This window comes from Neophocaena asiaeorientalis, unplaced genomic scaffold, assembly GCF_003031525.2.
Source record: "Neophocaena asiaeorientalis asiaeorientalis breed wild unplaced genomic scaffold, Neophocaena_asiaeorientalis_V1.1 scaffold356, whole genome shotgun sequence".
NCBI classification, from domain to species: Eukaryota; Metazoa; Chordata; class Mammalia; order Artiodactyla; family Phocoenidae; genus Neophocaena; species Neophocaena asiaeorientalis.
In genome coordinates, this window is record NW_020172269.1 from 1,166,199 (window position 1) to 1,178,360 (window position 12,162).

Sequence of the window (12,162 nt, forward strand, 5' to 3'; positions counted from 1 at the left end):
GTGAAGCCAGATCAGGCATTAATTAAAAGCAAGGTGGGCAGTTCACGGCTCGGACCTGCCGGCGGCACACCAGCTTGCTGACCGCAGGTGCGCTCACCCTTCCTTCCATCTGCTTCCAAACTTGACGTCATCACGGCCTATGGGCTTCTTGGCAAAGGCTGCTTTGCTTTAATTCCCTCCCAAATCTTGCCAGAAAAAGATGTTGGATTTTAATTGAATCACGCCACTTCGCAAGCCAACTGCCCTGAGCAGAGCTTCGCAAGACGAGTCGCCCCCGTGCGCGTGGCCCATGGGGACAGCCATGCGACCTCTGCATGACACCCTGGGCACGTGCTTACCGATGCACCCCGCCCCGAAGACAGAACCTGCGTCAACCTCCCAGTTAAGAGTCCAACCTGCACAACTGCTGCTCTGGCTCCAGGACAAACAGAACGAACTAAATAGACACCAGCAGTCCCAAGAAATCTGCCCCAGCGAGCCTCAAAGTAGCCAACACCCTGCAACACACCCAGAGGGTCCGCCTGCCTTCCTCGGGGGAACGTGGGGTGCAGGACCCTCGGAGGACCCGGCCCGGGAGCTGGGAGTGAGGGGCGCAGCCTGCTTCCCACGGTGCCGTCTAGGGTGCTGCCCTTTCTCAACTCTCTTCCCGACTTCAGCTCCCTGACGGCGCCTAGTGATGAGCTGACCCCACCTGAGTGGATGCTGCAGCCAGCCTTGCCTCTACCCGACTCACAGCTGGCTTTGGGCGCCGGCTCTGCAGGGCTTCTGCCCTCATCGGGCTGCACGCTGGTGGCTCTGTCTGGACCCATCCACGCCCCGCCGGCCCAGTCAGCTCGACAGCTCATCCGCCCTGTGTCCACCAGCTCTCTAACCACTGGCAGGGCCTCCTGCGTTGGCCTGAGCCCCTGGGATGAGAGGTACCAGAAACATTAACCGAGAAGCTATTCCCTGAGCTTGTCCACAGAGGAAGCTCCCTGGTGACTTGCCCCGCATGCCCTCACTTCTAAGATTCTTGGTGGACAGGGTGACCAGGAGAGAGAGAGATGTCCAGCCTTTCCCAGGCATGCCCCTCACATGAACTGAACCCTCCCCAGAAACACTGCTAGTTTCTCCAAGCTGTGGCTGGCACTGGCGCTGGCACTGGGATGAGAAGTTGTCTTAGGGTGTGGACACCTCATTCCACGTCCTCTTCCAAGTTCACAGGGTAAGGTTCCCTGGTCCACCTGTGGTCATTCCAGCTATGGCCTTGAAATCGTGACAACGCGGCCTCAAGGTTGCAGCCCCACTTTAAGGCCGCTTCTTGTACTCACTGCCCCACCCTGGACGGAAACCAACATCTCCAAACCATCTGCAATACTCCATGGGACCAAAGAAGAGTTTCAGAATTCCTTTTCAGGTAATGGTGGGCTGGTTAGGTCAGAACTCACTCACTCACCTCCCAACCAGAGGCAACAAAGATGCTGAGACGCCAAAGTCCCGGGACCGCCTGGACGGAGAGATAGCACATTATGGAAAAACTAAGGCAGCCTTTGCCTAAAGCCAACACCTCCTGTGGACAAGACGGGACAGCGTACTTGCTCCAGTGGGGAGTTCCACCAGTTACCCTCCTGGGGCTAAGCTAGGACCAAAGGGCTGACCCTCGGGGGCTATTCAGCTGTGCTCACCCCCATTGCATCCACCACCCCATTCCACGGGGCTGCAGAGAGAGCTGCTGTGAAGGCAGCAGCCCCAGGAAGCCCAGCCCTGAGGAGTGCACATACCAGTCGGTCCTCGCACAGCAGGAGCCCGGAGGGGAACAAGGGCCTCCGGGCAGAGAAGTGGTCTGGAGTGGTTCCCAGCCAGGTGCCCCAGCTGCCCGGCAGGAGTGAGTGTGACCCTCTCCTAGAAGAGCACATTCACCCAAGGTCTCAGGGAAACCCACAGACAATTGTTCAAGGACAGCTAATGACACCGGGGAGGGCAGGGGACACGACAACTGAGAAAGAACCAAGTTTACAAAACAGAAAGAGACCCGCACAGACTTCAGCGCAGAATTAACAACTACCGATCACAGAACAGCAACCCTTGCTAGGTTTTAAATAGGCTTTACTTTTGGGGGCAGCTTTGGGTTCACAGCACATCTGAGCAGAGTCCCCAGAGACCCCTTCTCTCCCCTCCCCACGGTCTGGTTCCACTTTTTTTAAAGAAATAAGTTAGAAGCTTGAAAACAACTTCATGGAGTAGAAAACGACAAGACGTAATATCTCAAACATGAATAAAACAGAGAGCACTTTAGAAAAACAAATATAGTAACTGGAGTTAAGACACAATGGACACCTCGTAGCATAAGACTGAACTAGTGACTGGAAGATGACATAGAAAAAATGACCCAGAAATGAGCACAGAAAAGGCAGCACACAAAAAAGAGAGGTGAGAGAGGCAGGGATAGGATGCGAAGGTCTCTTAGAAGGAAAAATGAGGGCAAAAACTTGGAGGCAAAATTTGCAGATGTGACTGAGAATTCTCTGAAACTGATGACAGACAACCATCCAAAGATTCAAAGTAAGTCAAACTCTAGACGCATCATAATGAAACCTGAGGAAAAAAGAAACAAAGGCAAAGAGAAAATAATAAAATCTGCCAGAGGAATAAAAGCTTATGTTCAAAGGAAGGACAGTTAGACTGACGACTAACTTCTCATCAGAACAACAGAGCCATAAGACAATGGAATAAAGGAGTAAATGCACTTTAAAAAGTACCTGCCAAAGAAAGAGGAATTCAAGCCCTAGTAAAAACAGATTCCACCCTCATTCTTGAAAGGAAGAAATTTTCAGACCCCCCCAAAAAGAAAAAAGGAGCTGAGAGAGTGGATGCCAGGACCGAACAAAGGAAACTAAAGGATTTGTCTCAGGCCGAGAATGGCTCTAAAGGGACCTGAGAGGCCAGAAGAACACGGAAAGGCCGCAAAAGTGCTAAATATGTGAGGAGCTAGAAAAAATAAATGAGTGTAAAGAACGAACAACGATTTCTAGTGGTGTTACAAAGTAAACAAGTTAGAAACAAAATGCCAAACAAGAAAACATAAAAGTTAGGAGAGGGAGAAACTGATGGAGAGTATCCCAAGTCCTTGTATTACCTGGGAGGAGGGTTCTGGTTCACTGCAGCCTTGAAAACTTAATTTTGCCTGCTGTTTTTGTTTTGTTTTTTGTTTTTTGCGGTACGCGGGCCTCTCACTGCTGTGGCCTCTCCCGTTGCGGAGCACAGGCTCCGGACGCGCAGGCTCAGCGGCCATGGCTCACGGGCCCAGCCGCTCCGCGGCATGTGGGATCTTCCCGGACCGGGGCACGAACCCGCGTCCCCTGCATCGGCAGGCGGACTCTCAACCACTGCGCCACCAGGGAAGCCCTGTCTGCTGTTTTTTAGTGATGGTCATGAAGATGATAGAAAATAGAATATACGATGTTTAAATAGAAGAGAGGAGAAAAACCTCAGTCGATGCAGACGAAGGCAAGAAAGAAGAAAAGGCGCAACAAATAGGAAGCAGAAAATGAAAGACATTTCAACCCAAATACATCAATGGAGCCATTAAGTGGAAATTAAGAAATAGACTTCTGAGCTGGAGGCGTAATGGCTGTCATCATTTTTGAACCTCCCCAAATTTCCTCTAAATACTAAACGGAGCCACCAGAAAAGTAAAACAAAAAACAAACTAAAAACGTCTTCCACAAAAAGATGGCAAAGCGTTGCCTCTCTTCCGGTCACTACCTGCCGGCTTAGCACAACCGTCCTACTTCACTGGGGTTGTGCGGTCAGAAAGGTGCGCAAAGCTTAGCGGGAGGCTCACGCCTGCCCCAGGTGGTGTCTGGAGCGGCTGCACCCCAGCGGGGCTCCTGCTCTCACTCCCTGGGTTCTGGGGGTTCTGCTTCGGGCGGGGGCTGGGAGCTCAGGATCCCTCAGCCTCTTACCTACGGGGGCTGTGCCGTCACAGTGGGCATCCCCAAAGCGAGCCTGCCAGGAGGTCTCTGCAGAGGCTAACTGCTTCCTGACACCCAGCCCCGGGCCTCACAGCATCACCACTAAACCCCACAAAGGAGCCCAGACTCCAGAGGAGGGACTTTGCAGCCAGCTTCACTCTGCCAGCCACTACTTCCAAACCACCACCACCAACCCCCTAAGAAACCGTGCAGGAGCTGGTGAGCGTGGGAGAAGGGATGTGTGATGGTTCTGAGGACTGGGAACTCAGAAACCACTAGCAAGTGTGCACCTCAAAACGGAGTGGTCCCCCCTGAGATGGAGGCTTGGTGGGATAAACGCGTATGTGATTTTGCATGGGAAAAACAACAACAACAAAAGAAAACCCTACCGTAGGCAAAGTTCAACGATAAATGACAAAACAGAGAAAATACATGCAACTTATGTCATAGGTCAAAGGCTGATATATAACGAACTTCCGAAAATTGAGAAGAAAAAAGCCAAACAACCCCAGAGAAGAAAGAAAAAAATGGGCAAGACTTATGAATAAACTGTTCACACAAAACACAATGCGAAAAGCCTTTAAATACATGAAAAGATGCTCAACTTCACGCCTGGTAAGAGAAATGCAAATAAAAATACACTGAATTTACCGTTTCTCCCCTACCTGGCAAACCCCCAAAAGTTTGACAACATTGTCTGTTGGCGAGGCTGTGAGAAGCAGGCTCTCATGCGTTGCTGGTAGAATGCCACACGACAGTGCAACTCCTGGGGAGGGGATTCTGGCAATATATAGCAAAAGTACACAGTCATTTTCCTTTTGGCCTAGAAATCCCACTTCTAAGAACCTAGTCAAAGATATACTTGAAAATATATAAAAACCATGCATGCACAAGGATATTCAGCTGGAAACAATCCAAATGTTCGTGGACAGAGAGCTCGTCGGCTAGGTTAAGTTCCAGCCCCTCGGGGAACGCTAGGCAGCTGAGGACAAGAATGAGGGCAGTCTCTGCACAGCGACGCTGAGACCTGGTACTAAGTGAGCACAATGAACAGTACAACAGGCTCATAGCAGGTTACCCTTCCCCTAAGACGGCACAGGGCGAAGGGAAATACACGTGCATTTGCCTATATTACTGTTAAGTAGAAACATAAATCACAAACTACGTTAAAAATATTACGAACAGAGGAGAGAGAAGAGGGTTAAAAAGACAAAGATGGGGCTTCCCTGGTGGCGCAGTGGCGGAGAGTCCGCCTGCCGATGCGGGGGACGCGGGTTCGTGCCCCGGTCCGGGAGGATCCCACATGCCGCAGAGCGGCTGGGCCCGTGAGCCATGGCCGCTGAGCCTGCGCGTCCGGAGCCTGTGCTCCGCAACGGGAGAGGCCACGGCAGTGAGAGGCCCGCGTACCGCAAAACAAAACAAAAAAAAAAGAAATCAAACTTTTTTTTACTAACCATACTCGTTTAACACATTGATATTATTTTGAAGCTAATAGAATAAAGCAAAGAGGTAATCTTAAGAACATCATTAGAAGCCAAGAATCTCAGCCTAAGAGAAAGAAGATGGACACATCAAAATAAAGAAATAATTACCTATAGTCTTAAATTTGAATTAAAATTTTCAGTATAAAATCACGATGCATTTTCTCTTAAAATTGTTTCTCATGCTGTCCTCTGAAAATACACAAAGTCGAGACCAGTGCAGAAGCCATGAGTTCCGCTAGCACCCAGCCGTGTGGGTCTTCAGATAACATTTCCCCAAAAAGACCTGGAGCTCCCGGGGCAAGTGGCGATTCCAGCCTCCGCAGGACACGGGCCAGCTGAGCCTCTCAGACCAGAACACGAGGAGGCTGTCCAACACTACTGGGGTCCCGTCAGAAGGGCACAGGGAGAATATGCAGGAGAAGACGGCTGGGACGCGGAGGAGGGCACGTGTCCTTGACAAGACACACGAAAAGAAATAACCACACACACACACACACACACACACACACACACACACACACACACACAAAACCTGATCAATTAGACTTTCTCAAAATGTAAAACTTCTGCTCACCCAAAGGTCCACTTTAGAAAATGAATAAGCGAGACACAGATGGGGAGAAAATAGTCACAAGACCTATCTGACAAAGAACCGGCATCTAGGATATATAAAGAACACCTACAACTCAATCATAATAAGACAAACAACCCAATAAAAATAGGCAAAAGATTTGCACGCGAGCCTCACAAAAGGAAACATACAAACGCCCAACAAAGACGTGCTCAATGTATTAGTACCGAGGGAAACGGAAGTGAAAACCACAAAGAGATGCGACCACACCCCCCCCAGTGAGACTAGAGTTAAAAAGATCAAACGCCAAATGTTGGCACGCACTTGGAGCAACTGGAATTTTCATATCAAATGGTGCAGCCATTTGGGGAGAAGTTCTGACAGTTTCTTATAAAACAAGACACACACCTACTCTGTGACCTAGCAGCTTCACCCCTAGGAATTTCCATAAGAAATGAAGACAAACAGCCACAAAAGACTTGGACAAGAATGTTCCTCAGGGAGATAATGTAGCTGCACAAGAATCAAGTCCCCCCAAAATCTCCTCACTAAATTCCACAAAAGAATTTCACAACATCAAAGATTCTTTGCCAAACTACACCCTTGGCATTACTTGAAGACAGAGTAGCGGAACCTCCAAGTAACCGTGAGTAAAGGGAGATAAATCAACAAATCCCGGGACCACCATCATTCACGCCCCCATCCAGCCCCACCCAGCCCCCACCCAGCGCCAGGAGGACAGACGGGGCTGGTGTGGATTAGTGGATGGCACTGGAAAGATGAAAGCCACTTTCAACACGAGAACCCCTTCCTGACTGCAGGAAGGGAGCTCACAGAACTACAAGGCCCAGACCCCATCAGAGGGCACGGCATTGCTAAGAGAGCAGATCTTACATGTTCTCACCACAGAAAACAAATGGTAACTATAACAGGATGGGGATAGAAGCTAATACTATGATGGGAATCATTTTCAATTTATAAATGCATCAAATCAAGAGGTTGTACATCATACATGGACACAATTCTATGTGATTAATCTTGATAAAGAAGGTGGAGGTCAGGGTGGGCTGGGGAGGGCAGACATACGATGTAAAGACAGATAAAGGGCCAAGTGAGCCATTCAAAGTTAACGGATTCAAGTTAAGAGGCCAGAGTGATGTGAAAGGACAGCATGATTTGAAAGGTCAGCTTTCCAAACACAGAGCTTCTGAGGAGAAAAAGGGAAAAGAGGAAGAGAGAAACTCCTATTAGTAACCAGGTAAAGAAAGAGAAAAGAAGAAAAAAGAAATGCAGTCTTCAAGACAAAGACCCCCATCACCACAGCACACACACAACTCACTAAAACATCTGGACGTCCCCAGGATGACACAAAAGGGGGCCATTAAGCTAGGAATCTTGTAAAACACCCCCAAATCATAAATACAAACAAAAGAAAAGAAAGTCCACAGGAGACTACTGGAGAAAATCAGGAAATAAAATTTCACATAAAAGAATTGGTACAACTTCCCCCAGTTTAAAAGCAACCTGACGCAGGAGAAAACTAAATCCATACAGAATTAAGCATCTTCAAACAGCCATCTGAGGGTGTGTAAAACCACCCTGAATTAGAAATTCGAACACTAAAGTGAACCAAAAATGGGGAAAAGTGAAAAGACAGATGATCAAATTCACAGAAGAAGGAGAAGGAGAAGAAGAAGAAGGAGAAGGAGAAGAAGAAGAAGGAGAAGGAGAAGAAAGAAGGAGAAGGAGAAGGAGAAAGCCAAAACCATCTCATAAATGAGAAATAGGGTATAAGGTGCCCAAGGAAGAATAAAGTTAAATGAAAATCTAATAAGGAGCATCGAAGATTGAAGACCAGGCCAGGAGACACCAAGAGAAGGGAGTGACATAAAGAAACAGTAAAGAGTCAGAGAGAAAGAAGGGAAGATAAGCAGAGGAGGGATAGTATTCATATCTTCAGGATCTCTAAAGAAGAAAAACAAAGCAATGGCACAAACAAAGCTAATATTTAAAGCTATAATCCATGGAAACTTTCCATATACAGAAAAAGACCTGAATCTGCACATCTCAAAAGGCCCACTGGGAACCTAGAAAAACAAACCCAGGCCAATCAACTCTGAAACATCCCTAGTAAAACTATAAGACTCCAAAGATAAAGATAAAATCCTCAAGGCCTCCAGGCAAAACCAACAGAGTCAAAAGAATGAGACTAGCATCAGATGTTTAAAACCAACACAGAAGCAAGGAAACGATGGAAAACATTAAAAAGCAAACAAACAAACAAAAACTCAGTGAAAGAAACCACAAACCAAGGATTTTTGGAACCAGCCAAGCCTGGAACATCTTGTAGTTCCAGAAAGTAAGACAATGAGAAAAAAAATATTTTAACTTAAGAGAAAGAAAAGATGGGCTTGCTGAGAGAGTCCAGCAGCAGCCTGAGCTTGTCCCTGAAGCCAGCGCTGGAACCATCTGCTGGACAAAATATTGTTACCACTGGATTCTAACCCATGGAGCAAAGCCATCATTCATGTGTCCCTACAGATAAGAACAAATAATCAACTAAATGGATGAGGAGAGGACACGCCTTTCCCTTCCAGGAGAATTCCAACCGGCAATGAAAAAGAAAAGGACAAGGGAGGCCTGACAGCAAACACCACAGTAATAACGCAGACGCAAGATGTGCGAGACACCGGCACTGGTGAGTGAGGATTCAGGGAAAGGAAGGATGGCCGCTTCACACGGAGAAAGCATCGAGGCAGCCCTACATCACTGTCAACGAGCCGTGTGGACACGGTGACTTCCTGACGCGGTTTGTGAAGACAGGCACATGGGTGCTGGTGGGGGGGGAGCGGGGGCGGGGCGGTGGGGGTGGTCTGGCCAAAAATGCATCACCTCATTCCCAGCACGAGAAAAGAGCAGATAAAGTCAATTTGAGCAGCATTTTACAAAACAATTCGTCAGTACATAGTTTCTAAAAGTATCAATGTCATAAAAGACAAGGAAAGACTAAGGAAGGGTCACCTACTGGAAGAGACCAAGGAAGCACAACAGCTGGGATCCTGGTGGGGCAGAAAAAGGGCATCAGTGGGGAACTGGTGAGAGGAAGGCCGGCTGTCCGGTGAATAGTGTAGAGGTGTCCTGGTTCTGACCATGATCTACAGGAAGATGTCACAGAAGACGTTAACACCAGGGGAACCTACAGAACTCGGTGCTGTTTTTGTAACTTTTCTGTAAGTCTAAAATTAGTCGCTTGTAAAACTTTAAAAAAGCATTTGGGGACTTCCCTGGTGGTCCAGTGGTTAAGACTCCACACTTCCAATGCAGGGGGTGTAGGTTTGATCCCCGGTCGGGGAACTAAGATCCTACATGCCATGTGGCATGGCCAAAATAAATAAATAAAAATTAAAAAAACTGTTAACACGTACATCACGGAAGGCTCCTCAGAGAAGGGGTGAACTACTCAATGTGGATGCATCTCAGAATCCCTACATGGCAGAGGGAGACAGAGACAGAGACAGAGCAAGCTCTCTGATGTCTCTTATAAGGGCACTAATCCCATCCTGGGGGCCCCACCCTCACGACCTCATCCAACCCTAATTCCCTCTAAAGATCCCACCTCCAAGTGCCATCACATTGGGGGTCAAGGCTTCACAAATGACTTCGGGGGACATAATTCAGTCCACAGCAGCACCTATCCATGTGCAGGAGTTACCTATGCAGGTGTTAATTCGGGGTAGTATTGATTGTCTTGATTGCGCTTCTCTATAATTTTAGAATTTCCTTTATAATCAGGAAAAAAAAAAGGCAAAAGTCAGAGGTAAAGGGGCCCAAGTGCTTACCTAGTGCACTGGTGAAGACTTGGGAGGGGGAGTCCCTCACACATGGTGAGACTTGCACAGAGGGTCCCAGCCCTTTGGGGTGGTGACAGAGGCACCCCAGAGCTGAGTTGACCCAGTGCTCATCTGAGTCACGGGCTAGAGGTAGAGTCACGGAAGAGGCCAGCAAGGAAGGGCCCCCGTCTGCAGGATCTCTGCCGGATGCTGCTGCAGGGAACCTAGCCAGCCTGACAGCCCAGCGCCAGGGAGGGAGCGGCGGTCCCAAGGCTGCTTACCTGGAGGGCACAGATGTGACGCTGACTTAAGAGGTCTACTCCAGGCGCAAATCGGCTGGGAGGCTTGACCCTTTCACTGAGGTCGCCGCAGGCAGGCCACTCTCAGCAGGAGATCCTGGCTGGGTGCGAAGGACAAGGTCTCACAACTTTGCACTGGATTATGGCACAGCACGGTCGCTGGGGGTACGGCTCGCAGCCCACCGACCCCTGATAGGAAGGGTCCAGGCATTGGGCCCTGCCCGGGAGCAGGGTGAGTGTGGAGGCAAGGCAGCTCTGCTGGGAGATGGGATTGTCAGACCCCAGGGTCGGGCAGGGCAGAGCTGAGGACACAGGCCTGGTGCGGGATCCAGGCCCCAGCGGAGGTCCCTTAAGTCCCCTGACTACGCCTAAGAGACACGGGGCATAACGCTCGTCTGTGACTTGGGACGAGGACCTTCCCTTCCCCGGGTCTTAGGCTCCTCACTTCTGAGTGATTCACTGTGAGACCCTCACTTCCTCCCTTGCAGGCTCCTGGAGGATGTGCTCCGAGCCTGGTTCCCTGAAGTCCCACCTCTGTCCTCGGGCCTCTCCTAGGCTTCCTGCAGGGTGATAGCTGCACACCTGAGCACAGCTAGAGAAACCAGAACAGTGCCTGGCATATAGCAGGTGCTGTGGAATGGGCGACATTTTGATTATGACCCTCCTCTGTCTCATCTTTTTCTTCCTTATAACAGTTTATTTATCGTACGCCATGTTCACAGTCGCCTAGATCTCGCAGGCATCATGAATGCAACCTTGTGGTGCCGAAGCCCCAGACCCCGGGGCTTGCTCACGGTGGTGCCATCCGCTGCCCCTCTGAAGGCCCGGCAGCGTTCTGGCCGCGTGCCCCGGAAACACGTTAAAGGAGGAACTTCGCTCCTTAATACGGAAGTTTATGAGAAGGTAGGCAGGGATCTGTCTGCCGTGCATGTGGGGAGAAACTATTGCAGGTAGTTGCCAGATGGAGTCTTAGTGCACGGGCACAAATCAGCTCTCAGAAAGGTGCGAAGGGCTATAAGCGCCCTGAACCCTGGCAGACGGCCTGCCCGGTACCTTTTCCCTCCACCCGCCCCAGGGCAGGGGAGCCTCCGGCCGGGTGGGCAGCAGGTCCTCCCAGCCCCTGACAGCGCCCGGCCCCGGCGTGGCAGCCGAGGCCGAGAGGCAGTTCCGATTTCCCGCTGTTCTGCAAGCCAGCGCCCCGACCCGCAGGTCCGTTTCTTGCATTTGCGGACAAGTGCAACAGAGAAGCTTTACCGCATTCCGTCGCTGCAGAACCAGGATAATGAATCAAAACCTAAGATGCCGAGCGGGAGGGAATTGCTGAGAATCGGATCCGCCTCTCCCAAGATGCAAGGTCAAAGATAGGGGCAGGTTTCTCCAGGAAAACTGTGGAGGCTGGTGCCTCCTCTCTGACTCCTGACACCCAATTACACCCTTTATTCTGTGGCGTCCGATTCTGTGAGCATCCGACAGCTACGCCACCATCCCCCGGAAACGCAAACACGTGAGATTAAAAACTAGACACCAAAAAAAATTTTTTAAATCGCAAGGGCCGCGCCTTCCGGAGGGAGGCTCGGTCGGCGACGCGTAAATGCCGGAGTCGCGCCCCGCTCCCGGCAAATACCTGCGCGCCCAGCCAGGGCCTGTGCGCCTGCCGCCGCGCCCCGCGGGGTCCCGGGAAACCAGCGCAATCCAGAGGCGTGGCCCATGGCCCTCGGGGGCGCCTGGAGAGGCAGAGAGGACTCCCGCCCCCAGCAAGGGCGCCTTGGGGGCGCGGGACCCCGGCTTGCGGGATGTCACCCCGCCACCTTCGGGTCACCCCCGACCATCTCCGGGTCAGCTCAAGGCCACCTCCGGGCCATCCCCGACCAACCCCGAGCCACCGTACAGCCACCTACGGGCCACACCCCGGCCATCTTCGGCCAACCCTGCCGCGCAGGGCGCCCCGGCCCAGGACGCACGGTGCCAGGCCCGGGCGCAGCGCGGAGGCCTGGCCCGGCCGCGGCTGCTCACCGAGGCTCCCCG

The 12,162-nt window shown here is 50.8% G+C and overlaps 1 protein-coding gene across 1 annotated transcript in view; it reads right to left on the reverse strand.

Annotated features, from left to right (window-relative positions):
• Positions 1-10,195, reverse strand: part of JAKMIP3 (Janus kinase and microtubule interacting protein 3) — a 92,266-nt gene extending 82,071 nt beyond the window's left edge. The window contains exon 1 of the mRNA XM_024762174.1: positions 10,120-10,195. The gene's annotated coding sequence lies outside the window, so the exon portion shown is untranslated. The remainder of the gene's footprint in view (positions 1-10,119) is intronic.
• Between the last annotated feature and the right edge of the window lie 1,967 nt (positions 10,196-12,162).